Source organism: Bactrocera neohumeralis, unplaced genomic scaffold (genome assembly GCF_024586455.1).
Source record: "Bactrocera neohumeralis isolate Rockhampton unplaced genomic scaffold, APGP_CSIRO_Bneo_wtdbg2-racon-allhic-juicebox.fasta_v2 cluster11, whole genome shotgun sequence".
Taxonomy (NCBI): domain Eukaryota; kingdom Metazoa; phylum Arthropoda; class Insecta; order Diptera; family Tephritidae; genus Bactrocera; species Bactrocera neohumeralis.
Genome location: NW_026089624.1, coordinates 13,292,128 through 13,307,520, shown reverse-complemented (window position 1 = coordinate 13,307,520; position 15,393 = coordinate 13,292,128). Strand labels below are relative to the sequence as shown.

Sequence of the window (15,393 nt, the reverse complement as noted above, 5' to 3'; positions counted from 1 at the left end):
AAACTGCTTAGACCAGTACGAAGAGACGAAAGCTATGATCTCCGATCAATTGAAGCTAATAAAAGCAATTGCACCTACTCCACATCCGAGAGTAGAGCTGCCACAAGAAGACAGTCAGAAGGCAAGTTCAGGCATCCAACTCGAGTTGCCCGCATGTGACACAGAAACCTTTTACGGAGGTTATGAAGAATGGCCGTCCTTCCGGGACATGTTCACGGCCGTGTACATAAACCATCCTCAATTATCACATGTGCAAAAATTGTATCACCTCAGGTACAAAACTAAAGGTCAAGCAGGCGAAATAGTCAAAAAGTTCGCATTAAATGACGACAATTTCAATTTGGCTTGGGAAGCTCTAAAAGCGAGATATGAAAATGAAAGAATACTGGTCGATAAACAAGTAACGACACTAACGAACTTGCCAAAAATCAAAAAAGGAACAAGTGGGGAATTCATCAAACTAGAATCCACTGTTTCAAATTGTTTGTCGATTCTATCGACACTAAATATTCCCACAGACAGCTGGGACCCAATTCTGGTAAACATTTGCAGCGTCGCATTACCAGAAAAGTCGTTACTTCTATGGGAGCAATCGCTCTCATCACGAAAAAAGTGCCCAACGTGGCAACAAATGAAAGATTTTCTCACCACCCAATATGAAATTGCGGAAAGGTTAGAAGAAAAAATAATCAAAACTAAGATCATTAAACACGACCAAAATAGAAGCTTCAATAGACCCCAAGCTAGAAGCAACAAAAATTTAAACAAAAGCTTTAACAAAACGCACTCGTTCATATCCGAACAGAAAAAACACACGTCATGCCAACTATGCACAAGAGGGCATAGGCTTAAAACTTGCGAGAAGTTTAAAAAATTAAATATTAACGAAAGGAACAACTTTGTCAGGTCAAAAAGACTCTGTACAAACTGCTTGTCCCATACACACAATGTTAAAAATTGCAAAAGCAAATATAATTGCTTCTATTGTCACAAAAGACACAACTCAATGCTTCATTACAGCAGATATCCCATCTCACCCCATAGAAGCGCTTATACACAAAGAACCACTGGTATAATCGCAAAAGCAAATCCAGAAACCCAAAATTCGAAAAATTGCCAAGAGACTCCATGTTGCTCAAAGGCACAAAAAGCTCAAACGCTGCACATCCAAACACTAAGTGGACTAGTTACAGAACTAGTTACCACCACACCAACTCAAGTTGAGAAAAAGTCAAATAAATGCCTTAATTCACAATTAAGGAAATTTCAAAATAGAGGGATACTTCCCCAAATATTAAACAAAACTAAAGAAGATCAGTATTGTGAGCACATTTCTAAAACCACAACTACTCGATCAAATAATGGCCGGTACGTCGTACTACTACCACTAGAGCCACAATTTTCCAACACTCCACAAATTGGTATAATAAAAACAAAGTCAGAGTTACCTCTGACAGTTCCTATATTAAAAACACATAAAAATTTTCGGCCCCGCAGGATGGCTTTCGCCAATGATGAGAAAAAAATCCTAGAGCGGTGGCGGGCTACTAAACGCCAAATTAGTGCATAAGCACTTAAACATAATATGTAACAAAAGTGTCTCAAAAAGTAAAAACACAAAAAAATCGCCACTTTTCATACAATATTGCCCCACAGAGGCCTAAATTGTAAAATAAAAAAAAAAAACCTAACAAAAGCAGATATCGCTTTTATCGCCCCTACATAAGCGCCCCTCATAAGGATAGTTGATGAGAATCTGTTGTAAAGCATAAACATCCCACTTAAAAAATTATAATTCTCGTGAAACCGTTCGCAATTACCGGCCAATCTCTCGCAAGGTCCCTCTTTTGGCACAGTCTTAACTCCAGGGCTAGGGAGTACCCATTCTGGCCATATCTGAGCCAGGCGTGGAGTTACTATCCTTCATAAGCCAATAATAAATTAATGCAAACAATTGCCGATAATACAGAAAAGGCAAATACTAAGCAACCGGTATACCAAAACGATAATATAATAAATTGTAAATAACCGCTAGTAAAATAAATAAAATCAAACAATTTTACAAATTTACTATAATAATAAGTCGTCAAAACACGAAAAAAAAATTACTACCTCAACTTACATAAAATACAATTTTCTATTAAAACCCAAAATCGGTTCTTACAGCTAATATTCTGCGGACTCGGCTACTTCACCAACAGTAAGCCGAATTACACGCCTCAGATTATATGTATAAAACTAGGCAAAATGTTCGCCTAGGGGCCCAGGATGTTTAAATGAGCATCCACCCACTCTACTCGGGGAAAACTGACCCATCCTAGTAACACACAGCTGCTATACCACAGCCGATGACATCATAACACATACATTACCACCGAACAGAACTCACCACACTTCTACATCAACCCACTAAACATAAAGTATGGTCCGCTGAGCAGGTTCAACACATTTGGTCACACACACAGTTCGCACGTCAACAATCATCTACAAGACATTCGTTTACACACAACCGTGCTGATACTTCCGACTCGTCTGCGCGCCTAACTTTGGATCGGCCGTGATCTTGAACGTTTTCGACATCGCTTCGTTCCACATTGATCCCGCATTTGTTTCCCTATTTGAATAAGTTTCCATTTGGTGTAACCGGAATTTGTATTACAAATAAATTAACACTTATTTCCTATCCGCTCAAATAATGCTTTTAATTAGTAACATAAATCGCGAGTGTTAGTGACTTATAAAGCTTAAATGCAGTGGTGTGATTCTCACTTGGCTGTGCACCCAAGTATTCAGACATATTTCATAATGCAGAAGATGCACCAATTTACAATGGTCATTCACAATAAATTGACCGAACCAGCTGTTCATATATCACTAGATTCTGAGATGGGTGCTCTCATGGCCTTACATATTTCGGTATAGGATTTTTGCATTTTGTGTCATCGTGCAATCTTGCAAGAGCAAGAGAATCCCCATGTTGTCTCTGAAAAAATATACTATAATTTTTAACTTCCAGAACGGTGAAGCCTTCAGCGGTTTCATTTTCTGAAAAGGCGTCAAAAGTAGTGTTGTGCTTGTTAAATCTAACTTAAATTAAAACGAAATAGGGTTTCATTTTATACTCTTGCAAACAGTTGCTACAGAGTATTATAGTTTTGTTCACCTAACGGTTGTACGTATCACCTAAAACTAATCGATGATATAGTGTTATATATATATAAATGATCAGGGTGACGAGAAAAGTTGAAATCCGGTTGATTGTCTGTCTGTCCGTCCGTGCAAGCGGTAACTTGAGTAAAAATTGAGATATCTTAAGGAAACTTGGTATGTAATGGTAATAATATGTGGGTTCCTTAGTACAACCAAGTTCGAGTTCGTAGATGGGCGTAATCGGACCACTGCCACGTCCTCAAATAGCCATTAACCGAAAACCTATAAAGTGCCATAATTAAGCACCTAATTAATATAAAAAACTCATTTTTGGCACAGGGGATCGCAACAGCCAGCGGCACCTGTGGGGACAATATTTTGAGAAAGTGGGCGAGGAACCGCTCTCTAATAAGTTTGATGTATTTATATATCTCCAAAACCACTTAAGCTACAACAACCAAATTCGCTCAGCACGAATATTATAAGAACTCCTGCCAATATTATTAAAATGGACGAAATCGGATGAAATCCCCGTTCACTCCCCATATAACGATACTGTTAAAAACTACTAAAAGCTTGATAAATCAATAACTAAATACGCCAAAAACATTAAATTTTACCACCAATATGGTATGAGAGAGCTTTATGAGAGCTGTGGTAAAAACTGGACGATGGGCGCGGCACCACCTACTTTTTGGCGAAATCCCATATATCGAGATCAAACTGACCGATTTCGACAAAATTTGTATGTTGTATTTTTTCATATTTCCATGTCACGTTGTGAAAATGAGCGAAATCGGACAACAAACACACCTATTTCCCATATAACACAATTTTAAATTTCACTTGATTCGTTCAGTTTTCAGTACACAAATAAAGAAGCAAAGAATACAACGGGATAAAACTCGAATAATAACGAATAATGTCTTTAGTGTGGCCACCTTATGACCAAATTGCTTAAATCTAATAAAAACTGTTCAAGCCCCTACGTACCGAATATGTAGACCCCGGTACCTATAGTTGACTTTTGATTGAAAATGTCAGTCAATGTGTGATTTATATAACTGAAATTAAGGGATAATACTTCTCTTATAAAAGTATGTCCGTATGTCAAAAACGGGTTGAATCGGACCAATACTTCCCTTAGCCCCCATACACTTAAAATAAAGACTTTCGAACTTCCGGGTGACTTTGTACCGCATATATCGGCCAATATGTGAGTTATTTCAATTAAAATAAAACAGCATGTTTTTCACATAACAGTATATCTTTGTGCCAAAATTAGTTAAATTTGAGCAAAAACTTTTTTTTACACCTTAAAATATTTCCCTGGCTTTGATTTTTGTAAGTTGAAAGAGTGTAAAATGTTCAGTTGCACCCGAACTAAGCTGTTCCTTACTTGTTGTATATAAGGCTATTAACTTTGTACTTTTTTGACTAATCTCGAAAACTATAAGTCTATTACGGCATTACATATATATATTCTTAATCTGGAAAACTTACTCCATACGTAATTTTTTCTCCAAATTTGGGGGATATAACGTTTTCACTGTATGTACATATATTTACACACTTTGTTAGTTGTATATTTTATTACCCATATTCTATCGATTATATGCTTATTATGCAAACACTTCATTTATTATGTTATTTGTACATATTTTTTTGGCGATTTGATAATATGGATAAACTAGCCGACCCCGCAGACGTTGTCCTGCGCGAAATTATGTCTTTTGAATTGAAAAGACAAAAATTCATATTGTGTCGATTATCATTTATTTGAAATTTTTCTACATTTGTTTTTCAATGTAACGCTGCTTGATAAACAACAATTTTTTGTTTCTGTTCCGGTGTACAGAAAAGATGGTTTTCCAACTCGTGAGCACGCCACGTATATCTGGCCGTGTGAAAATTATAGCATTTCCAAATTTATGCCACACACTATGCGACTATCCTTGTGTCCTGTCGATTGTCATTTCAAATTCAATTTTCCCTGGAAACTGAATACGTTTGAACTGAAATGGCAAATCGTTAGAACTCAAAAAAACTCCGTAGAATCAAGCATTCTACCCCATGTATTTGATAGGTGCATCACAATCATATTGCGAAACATTATAACAACAGATCCAACTTTGAGACGCAAATGATGCGGTGTCATACCAAGCCTCTCCAAAGCACTTAGAAATTGCACTTTATAATTCGCGGCTTCGTCTCATTGTCAATACGTTCTCTGGTAAAAGGCATTTGACAGGACTCCCAATCTTGATTTTATATATATAGATGAATGGAGAAAGTACTCCTGATTATGAAATATATTAGAGGTATTCGCTTGCAAGATTGCAGATTGCAAAAATACTATACCGAAATATAGTCTTCTTGATACATGAACGGCTGATTCGGTCAATTTATTGTGAATGACTATTATGCATGGCTATTGTGAATTGGTGCACCTTTTACATAAATTTTTAACTATAACAAATCTTTATAATTTAAATAGAAATTATAAAATCTATGTAAAACTTACCTTCCTCAACAATTTAACAACGTAATATGTTTTTATGTAAAATGACAGCTAAAGCAGGGTTGCAATTATATTTTTGCGTGACATTGCACGCAAATATACATGGGTTTTGGTCTGGCATATTTTATAGCCATTGCAAATAATTTTCTGCGTGTGTTTGTTGCTGTGCCGGTGCACCAAGAGGAAATATATGCAATTTTTGCACCGTGCATGGGTTTTGCAAGAGCAAGCGAATACCTCTATTATATAAATCTTCCTGCAAATTATAGTTTTCGAGTGCAAATTAATGCATGCTATTTCACTGTTAATCAGATTTTCCACTTACGCTAAATGTTATAATATAAATTTTCAATAATAAATTATTGAATGAATTAATGAATAATTTTAAATTATCCACTTTCTATCAACAATTAATAAAAATATTCACTTAACATCACTCAAATACTTGGTTTGGCCGCAACTTCCGAATTTTAATGCATTGTTGTTGTTGTAGTAGTAGCAGAACTTGAATGTAATTAATTATTTTGGCTTCAATACAAAAAACAAGGTGCGTGGAGTCCCTACGCGCGGATGAAATTATACTTCTTAGTGATATTCCAAGAAATGCATATCATTTTGTATGAAAGAAAACTAGAAAACTTAAATTCACATTTTAAATTTATTATCTCCCCGAGCATGCCTTTGCCAACAAGTCGTCTTTTCGCGACGATGGCAAAAGCTAAAAATCATAAATTGCACAACTTTCTGGTGCTTCTCGCAAAAATCTGCGTCGATATGTATTCACGAATATACGCATACATACATACATATTTACGCATGTTTGTAGGCGAAGCTGCTACTTTACTTATGCCATAGAAATTCTATTGCTACGAATATGGAAATGACAACGAAATAATGCAAATATGCATATTTCTAAAGGTCATTAATTTCTTTGAAGAAATGAATGATCCTGAGAAGCATAGTCTTAACTTTTCAACGGCCAACGCAGAGCATTTCAACCAAAAGGAATGCATTCATTAAAATCACCACTCAGAAGTCGTTTTATCCGTTGTAAGCGAACGATTTTCGAAGAAACATCATTTCTAATATGCCACAAGACAAAATTAGAAATGAACTTCTTAAACCTCACGCTGTCAGATAAAACGATATACCTCGTCATCGCGGGTCGATTTCAAAAAAATGTAAATGAAGACTAACTACAGAAGTAATCCTGTAAAGTATAGCCATAATTTTTCAACGGCCAACGCAGGGTATTTCAATAAAAGGGCACATAAAATAGTTGAGAATTCGCAGAATTGAAAGACAAAGGAAAGAAAAAGGAGTATAACTTCAATAATGAACAAGCATACTAACATACATATGCGCAGCAGCAGCAAGGAAAAAGGTAACAATCGGCGATCCATTGTATATTTCTCTCGTGCATAACCAAACCATAATTAGGACAACGCAATTCAAGTGTCAATGGTGGTGTTGGTGGTAAGCGCTTCAAAAGTGACGACGAGCACGTAGGTACGTAGGTTCGAATCCCAACAGAATTTATTTTGAATATGTGATCTTATTTTATAATAACTCATTTTAAATATATAAAAGATTTACCTAAACATCATGATGATATTTTCGTGATTCATACGCAATGTCCGAATGTAAGCAATTTCGTTTTGTCGTCGGCATTTCAATTTCTCATGCTTCAATTTTTGCTTTCAACCAAGAAATCGCTTGTATGTATGTATGTACATATGTGCAATATATGCCTTTGCGTTTTGCCGTCGGCATTTCCATATTGACATGCAAAGGTAATTATGTATTTCATTGTTTCGTTTTGGCCCAATTTTGTATATTAAGACAAGTGTCAATAATTGCGCCAATTTCCATAAAGTTGGAAATTTTGCGCGAATAAGACGTGTGCGGGTTAAGTCGTGAATTTTACTTATATTAATTAATTTGAAAGTGCCGAAAAATGCGAAAGTAAATTTACATGTATTTTCATTTATATTTAATTGTCAATAAATTTTTTAAAAATTATTTGCCCTAGTTGTCCATTTTTTATTTTCTCACACATTTCAGCCGATTTTTGTATAGAAATTTGACCGGCGTAGAAGCAAAATGCGAAACAATCATACATACATGTATTATGTCGTTTGCACATTTGTCTGTATATTTGCAAAAGCAAATGTTCTACAAAAGCATATTTCTATACTTAAACAAAATTATTAGAAACATCGTATGTTTCTTATGTACATGCATAACCAAACCATACTTAAGTCAGTATATTACAGGAATAAAGGGATGTTAAACATATTCCAGTGTGAGAGCGCCTCAAAATTAGCGTTTTTTATAACATTTTCCATTATGGCCAGATTATTTACATCTTTTTAAAGAATATTATAACAACTGACTTTTGTCTTTTCAATACCCAATAATAGGATTTAAGCTTGTTAGCTCTCAATCATTAAATGTTTTTGATCATTTTCCATTGAAAATAAAACTTCTTCTTCTTCTTAATTGGCGTAGAAACCGCTTAAGCGATTATAGCCGAGTTAACAACAGCGCGCCAGTCGTTTCTTCTTTTGGCTTGGCTACAAGCGAAGCCAGGTCCTTCTCCACTTGGTCCTTCCAACGGAGTGGAGGTCTTCCTCTTCCTCTGCTTCCCCCGGCGGGTACTGCATCGAATACTTTCAGAGCTGGAGTGTTTTCGTCCATCCGGACAACATGACCTAGCCAGCGTAGCCGCTGTCTTTTAATTCGCTGAACTATGTCGATGTCGTCGTATATCTCGTACAGCTCATCGTTCCATCGAATGCGGTATTCGCCGTAGCTAACGCGCAAAGGACCATAAATCTTTCGCAGAACTTTTCTCTCGAAAACTCGCAACGTCGACTCATCCGTTGTTGACATCGTCCAAGACTCTGCACCATATAGCAGGACGGGAATTGTGAGTGACTTATAGAGTTTGGCTTTTGTTTGTCGAGAGAGGACTTTGCTTCTCAATTGCCTACTCAGTCCGAAGTAGCACCTGTTGGCAAGAGTTATCCTGCGTTGGATTTCTAGGCTGACATTGTTGGTGGTGTTTACGCTGGTTCCAAGATAGACGAAATTATCTACGACTTCAAAGTTATGACTGTCAACAGTGACGTGAGTGCCAAGTCGCGAGTGCGACGACTGTTTGTTTGATGACAGGAGATATTTCGTCTTGCCCTCGTTCACTGCCAGACCCATTTTCTGTGCTTCCTTGTCCAGCCTGGAGAAAGCAGAACTAACGGCGCGGGTGTTGAGGCCGATGATATCAATATCATCAGCATACGCCAGCAGCTGTACACTCTTATAGAAGATGGTACCTTCTCTATTTAGTTCTGCGGCTCGAACTATTTTCTCCAAAAAGCAGGTTGAAAAAGTCGCACGATAGGGAATCGCCTTGTCTGAAACCTCGTTTGGTATCGAACGGCTCGGAGAGGTCCTTCCCGATCCTGACGGAGCTTTGGGTGTTACTCAACGTCAGTTTACACAGCCGTATAAGTTTTGCGGGGATACCAAATTCAGACATCGCGGAATAAAGGCAGCTCCTTTTCGTGCTGTCGAAAGCAGCTTTGAAATCGACGAAGAGGTGGTGTGTGTCGATTCTCCTTTCGCGGGTCTTTTCCAAGATTTGGCGCATGGTGAATATCTGGTCGGTTGTTGATTTGCCAGGTCTAAAGCCACACTGATAAGGTCCAATCAGTTTGTTGACGGTGGGCTGTAATCTTTCACACAATACGCTCGATAGAACCTTATATGCGATGTTGAGGAGGCTAATCCAACGGTAGTTGGCGCAGATTGTGGGGTCTCCTTTTTTATGGATTGGGCATAGCACACTTAAATTCCAATCGTTGGGCATGCTTTCGTCTGACCATATTTTACAAAGAAGCTGATGCATGCACCTTATCAGTTTTTCGCCGCCGTGTTTGAATAGCTCGGCCGGCAATCCGTCGGCCCTTGCCGCATTGTTGTTCTTCAGGCGGGCAATTGCTATTCGAACTTCTTCATGGTCGGGTAATGGAACGTCTGCTCCATCGTCATCGATTGGGGAATCGGGTTCGCCTTCTCCTGGCGTTGTGCATTCACTGCCAGTCAGCAGGCTGGAGAAGTGTTCCCTCCATAATTTAAGTATGCTCTGGGCATCGGTCACTAGATCACCTTTGGGGGTTCTACAAGAGTATGCTCCGGTCTTGAAACCTTCCGTAAGCCGCCGCATTTTTTCGTAAAGTTTTCGAGCATTATCCCTGTCGGCCAGCTTATCAAGCTCTTCGTACTCACGCATTTCAGCCTCTTTCTTCTTCTGTCTACAAATGCGTCTCGCTTCCCTCTTCAACTCTCCGTATCTATCCCATCCATCCCGCACGTGTAGTGGTCGATCGTAACGTTGCGAGGTAGGCAGCCTGTTTTCTCTCCGCTGCGACACGGCACTCCTCGTCGTACCAGCTGTTCTTTTGCATTTTCCGAAAACCAATGGTTTCGGTTGCAGCTGTACGTAAGGAGTTTGAAATTCCGTCGACGGAGTCTCTCTCCCACCACGAATCCTACACCAAACTTGCGCTCCTTTATATGGCCACTGTAGTAAATGTCACAAGGACCTACTCGTCTCTGTCCTTGTCCCGTCCATCGCATTTCTTGGACGGCGGTGATGTCAGCCTTTGCTTTTACGAGGACATCAACCAGCTGGGCATCGGCACCTTCCCAATTAAGGGACCGGACATTCCAGGTGCATGCCCTCAATTCGTAGTCCTTATTTCGTTTGCCATGGTCGTCATCAAAAGGGGGGTCTCTCATCCGAGGCTGGTTATAGCTCTTCACTGGGGGTGTTTTTTTTACGTGGCGGGTCCCAAACCCAGCGCACAACCCTTGTAGGGAATGTTTCGCCTTCGAACGGATGTTCTTAGGCTACCCAGAGGATACTTGGTCAAAGACTGGAAGTAGTGAGCTGCTTGAGCCATGTGTAAAAGAATCGTTTCTGGCCATTCCCAAGTGAATGGCGATCAGAGAACTTTCCTCACTTGCGTGAACTTCTACACATGACTCCATCCTCGAAAATAAAACTATGATGCTTAAGATTACAAAACGTTTCATCAAATACCTTTAAATTTCACAAATTTATTTAATTTGCATTGTTTTACATTTTTTATAGGTGGTCTTGAACGATGCAACAAATCCCTCCGTCTACATATTTTTTTGGTAAGATTTCAATTTTGCCATCGCTCGTTTCCAATTGCTAAACGTCAAAACCTCCTGAACTCGATCAACTGTCAAAGTTTAGGTGGTTTTGACGTTTAGCAATTGTTCTCTCACTTCCAGTGAGAGAGGAGTTAAACATCTCTTTATCTCTGGTATATTATCACAGCAATATACATGTACATAATATTGCTGTGATAAATTTAATTTCTATTAGTAAGAAAAATATTTATTTGTATAGTATACGATGTTAAAAGGCATACATCTTCTATCCTATCTTGTGTATCTGCACATGCTCATATGAGTGTATGTATATGCATGTGCGCGTTCAGAAATTTTTCATCACTTATCAATATACTTATTACATGTGCGCGCATTGACTTGTTCATACATTCATATATACTTATATGTACATATATTTGCATACATTGCCGAATAATGCACAAGCATACAAACATACATATGCGTACACATAGGCGAAGCTGCTACAGCGGCAAGGGGTGACAATCGGCGGCCATTACTTTACTTGTGCCATAGAACTTCTATTGCTACGAATATGGAAATGACAACGAAATAATGCAAATATGCATATTTCTAAATGTCATTAATTTCTTTGAAGAAATGAATGATCCTGAGAAGCATAGTCTTAACTTTTCAATGGCCAACGCAGAGCATTTCAACCAAAAGGAATGCATTCATTAAAATCACCATTCAGAAGTCGTTTTGTCAGGTGTAAACGAATGATTTTCGAAGAAACATCATTTCTAATATGCCACAAGACAAAATTAGAAATGAACTTCTGAACCTCACGCTGTCAGATAAAACGAAAGTACTTCGTCATCGTGGGTCGATTTCCAAAAAATGTAAATGAAGACCGTACTTCACAGGATCATTTCTGTAGTGAAGTTTAGTCTTAATTTTTCAAAGACCAACGCAGGGTATTTCAACAAAAGGGCACATAAAATAGTTGAGAATTCGCAGAAATGAAAGACAAAGGAAAGAAAAAGCAGTATAACTTCAATAATGAACAAGCATACAAACATACATATGCGCAGCAGCAGCAAGGAAAGAGGTAACAATCGGCGATCCATTGTATATTTCTTTCATGCATAACCAAACCATAATTAGGACAACGCAATACATGAGTCAATGGTGGTCGAGGTGGTAAGCGCTTTAAAAGTTACGACGAGCACGTAGGTACGTAGGTTCGAATCCCAATAGAATTTATTTTTAATTGAATATGTCACCAACAAAAAATTGAAACATTGTTCTACAAAAACAACAACAGCATAAGCATGGCAACATTGTGTTTTTGGTAGAAAAGCCGAGCTGTGCCGAAAGAAACGAACAAACGATCGCCGATTGTCACCGTTTCGCTTGCTGCTCGAACATCTTCGCAGACAAAGTTGCGTAGATTCATATTGAGCAAGGTTGCGCTTGAGCAAGCGAACTCGTATAAGAAGTATAACTTCAAAAAAACATGAAATTCATAATTAAATAGTATGTAATGTATAAAAATATGCCATTATGAAAAATTTTAACATAACCATACTTACCAGAGAACTGCAACGTGTATAATTAAATCAGAAAAAACACTCGTGCCAAAAATCACACAATTCAGTTCATCAATGAAATCAATTCAGTTCATCATAGACATCATTGTTGATCAATTCTGGTACCCGCCAGCGTCAACTGATTTGATGCAACACGAACAATCTGTTATTCGGCAATCACGATCGAGTGAACATGTCAGTTCATTGCGTTGCGACGATTGTTTGAATCGATGTGAAACTGCGGGTAAACTACGAGTAAATCTATGAGTACAGCAAACAACAACAATTTTCTGCTGGATTGATTTGAATCATGTGTGGCAAAAAATATATCAGCTTTGAACACATGCACACGAACTCTGTCGATCATTTTAATCACTGAAGCATAAGTATGCATCATTTCGCGTATTTTCTGCTAATGCCAACATTCATAAATAAATCAGGTGATCGCTAGTGATTAAAGTTGTTCTCTATCGCTGATTTGAAGACAAACGGTTCGAATCGTGTACATGAATCGAATTGACAGAATCAGACAGCTTAACGGATCAATACCTGATTATGAACAAAATTTTATTACTCATTGCAGTTCTCTAATACTTACCAATTGCTTTCTCCCTAAACTCTTATATACATACATATGTAGTTGCTGTACCGGCATAAATCCTGTATTTAATGTTATTTTATGCAATAGCGTCTCATTCTTATACGATCAAAATTTATGTATGATGAATGTTACTACTCTTACAACAAAATTTTCCATTTCAAAACAAAAAGTTAGATATGGATGTGTAGTAGTATAAGAGGTGAGACTTTACATATGTAATAGTGAATTGGTTACTTCCTTCTTGTAGGGTTGATTAAAATTAACAAATTAACATACTTTCAAAAAACCACCACCCTGACTATTGACAAGTTTTCCGTATGCTGGGGTGATTTCAAAAGCTCAAATGTGCACAACTTCCCCACAAGTTTGTGATGTCTGAAAGCAAACCTTTCAATGCAAAATCGGTTGTGTTTGTTTTGTTAATTTCAATATTTTTAAAACAATTTTGAAATTTTTTATTGAAACAGAATGGAGGAATTATTCTTCCAACGGCATTATTTACATTAAATATAAGTATTTGTTTATTACAATAAATATGTAACTTACGGTCTTGATACAATTTACTTCCTTGTAAGTGATATTGATGTTTAATATTGGGAGGAAGTTACTTTAAATTTACATCGTGTTTATTCGAATATATTAGGTTGGAAAATACTACGCTACAGAGCTCGTATCTGGCAATACTATACATCTTTAAAAGGTCTTGACATAACCTACAAAACGACGGTATGCATGATTAGTTTGGATATTGCGTTCAACAGTTACAGACGTGTAAATATGGAGTTTACTAACGCCGAAATTAGCGATATTTTAAAGTTTTCCTTCGTTATAGGCAAATCCGCTAGAGAAACGTTCCTTGAGATTAATGGTGTTTTGGGGGATGGTACTCTATCACTTCGAACTGCGGATGACTGGTTTCGACGATTCAGAGCGGGTGAAAACGACACCATGGATAAGACAGCCAGCAGAAGCCCTGTGACGACGAATACCGATCAAATCATGGAAAACATCGAGTTAGACCGGCATGTGGCATCTCGTGACATCGCCTAGAAAACGGGAGTTAGTCACTAAACCATTTTAAACCATCTGCAGAAGGCTGGATACACAAAATCAAATACACAACCGAATCAACGCCTTCAATATGCTGCTGAAACGGAACGAACTCGACCCATTTTTGAAGCGGATGGTGACTGGCGACGAAAAATGGATCACATACGACAATATCAAGTGAAAACGGTCGTGGTCAAGGCCGGTGAATGGTCACAAACAGTGGCCAAGCCGGGATTGACGGCCAGGAAGGTTTTGCTGGGTGTTTGGATGGACTGGAAGGGAATCATCTACTATGAGCTGCTTCTAACATATAGCCAGACGCTTAATTCTACCATCTACTGCGAACAACTGGACCGCTTGAAGCAGGCGATCGACCAGAAGCGTCCAGAACTGGCCAAAAGGAAGGATATAGTGTTCCACCAGGACAACGCCAGACCACACACTTCGTTGATGACTCGTCAGAAGCTACGGGAGCTCGGATGGGAGATTTTTTCGCCTCCACCATATAGCCCGGACATAGTGCCAAGTGATTACCACCTGTTCCTGTCCATTGCGAACGCCCTTGTTGGTGTACAGTTGAACTCAAAATAAAGCTTGTGAAAAGTAGCTGTCCGAGTTCCTCGCAAATAAGGAGGGAGGCTTCTACGAGGAGGGGGTATTATGAAGTTGCCATCTAGAAACAGATTATCAAACGAAACGGCGAATATTTGAACTAAATCCGATTACTGTAACACTTTTTATAAAGCATTGAATAAAGAGCAAAAAAAGCGGAAGGGAGATATTTTCCAACATATCTTTTAGAGTAACCTAGAGATAATCGATTGTGGCTGTCAGCCAATGTTCGTGACTAAGGTAAGGGGAGAAGTACTTGATATTACTCAGCGCAACCACCTATCTCCCAGTGGATAGTTTTCACGGAATCATCACTATCAGGTCATAGAACCATTCGTTTTATGGTAGGTAGTTATAGTCCATGGGCCCTATACTGTATCTCGATTCGTAAATGTATTCTATTAGAAATTCGGATCTACTATATAACTAGGCGAAAGTTGTATCACCCTGTGCCAGAATAGATACGTGCAATTTTCGTTTTTGCTTTCTTCAACTCAAAAGCTAACTAATATTTTATACGAAAATTGGGTTGAAGAATATAAAAAATCCGAATTCGAGTAAATTTGTTTTTTCGAATCGAGTTACAGAATATGGCCCCAGTTTTTCAGCCCTGGATCGAAGGTAGATTGTTTAATATCCTTAAGTATTGGTTGAGTGTGTCAAAAACTTTTGGCAAGTCTAACGCTACGAGGATTGTTTTTTCC

At 38.2% G+C, this 15,393-nt stretch overlaps 1 long non-coding RNA gene, 1 other non-coding gene and 1 pseudogene across 2 annotated transcripts; 1 reads left to right on the top strand and 2 right to left on the bottom strand.

Annotated features, from left to right (window-relative positions):
• Positions 1-6,695: 6,695 nt before the first annotated feature.
• Positions 6,696-6,898, bottom strand: LOC126766322 (small nucleolar RNA U3; annotated as a pseudogene).
• Positions 6,899-10,453: 3,555 nt separating this feature from the next.
• Positions 10,454-14,045, top strand: LOC126765975 (uncharacterized). Its single transcript, XR_007668674.1, has 3 exons — positions 10,454-10,876; positions 13,671-13,798; positions 13,860-14,045. It is a non-coding gene; the product is annotated as an uncharacterized LOC126765975 (long non-coding RNA).
• LOC126766357 (small nucleolar RNA U3) lies at positions 11,580-11,788 on the bottom strand. Its single transcript, XR_007668852.1, has one exon. It is a non-coding gene; the product is annotated as a small nucleolar RNA U3 (small nucleolar RNA).
• Positions 14,046-15,393: the final 1,348 nt, after the last annotated feature.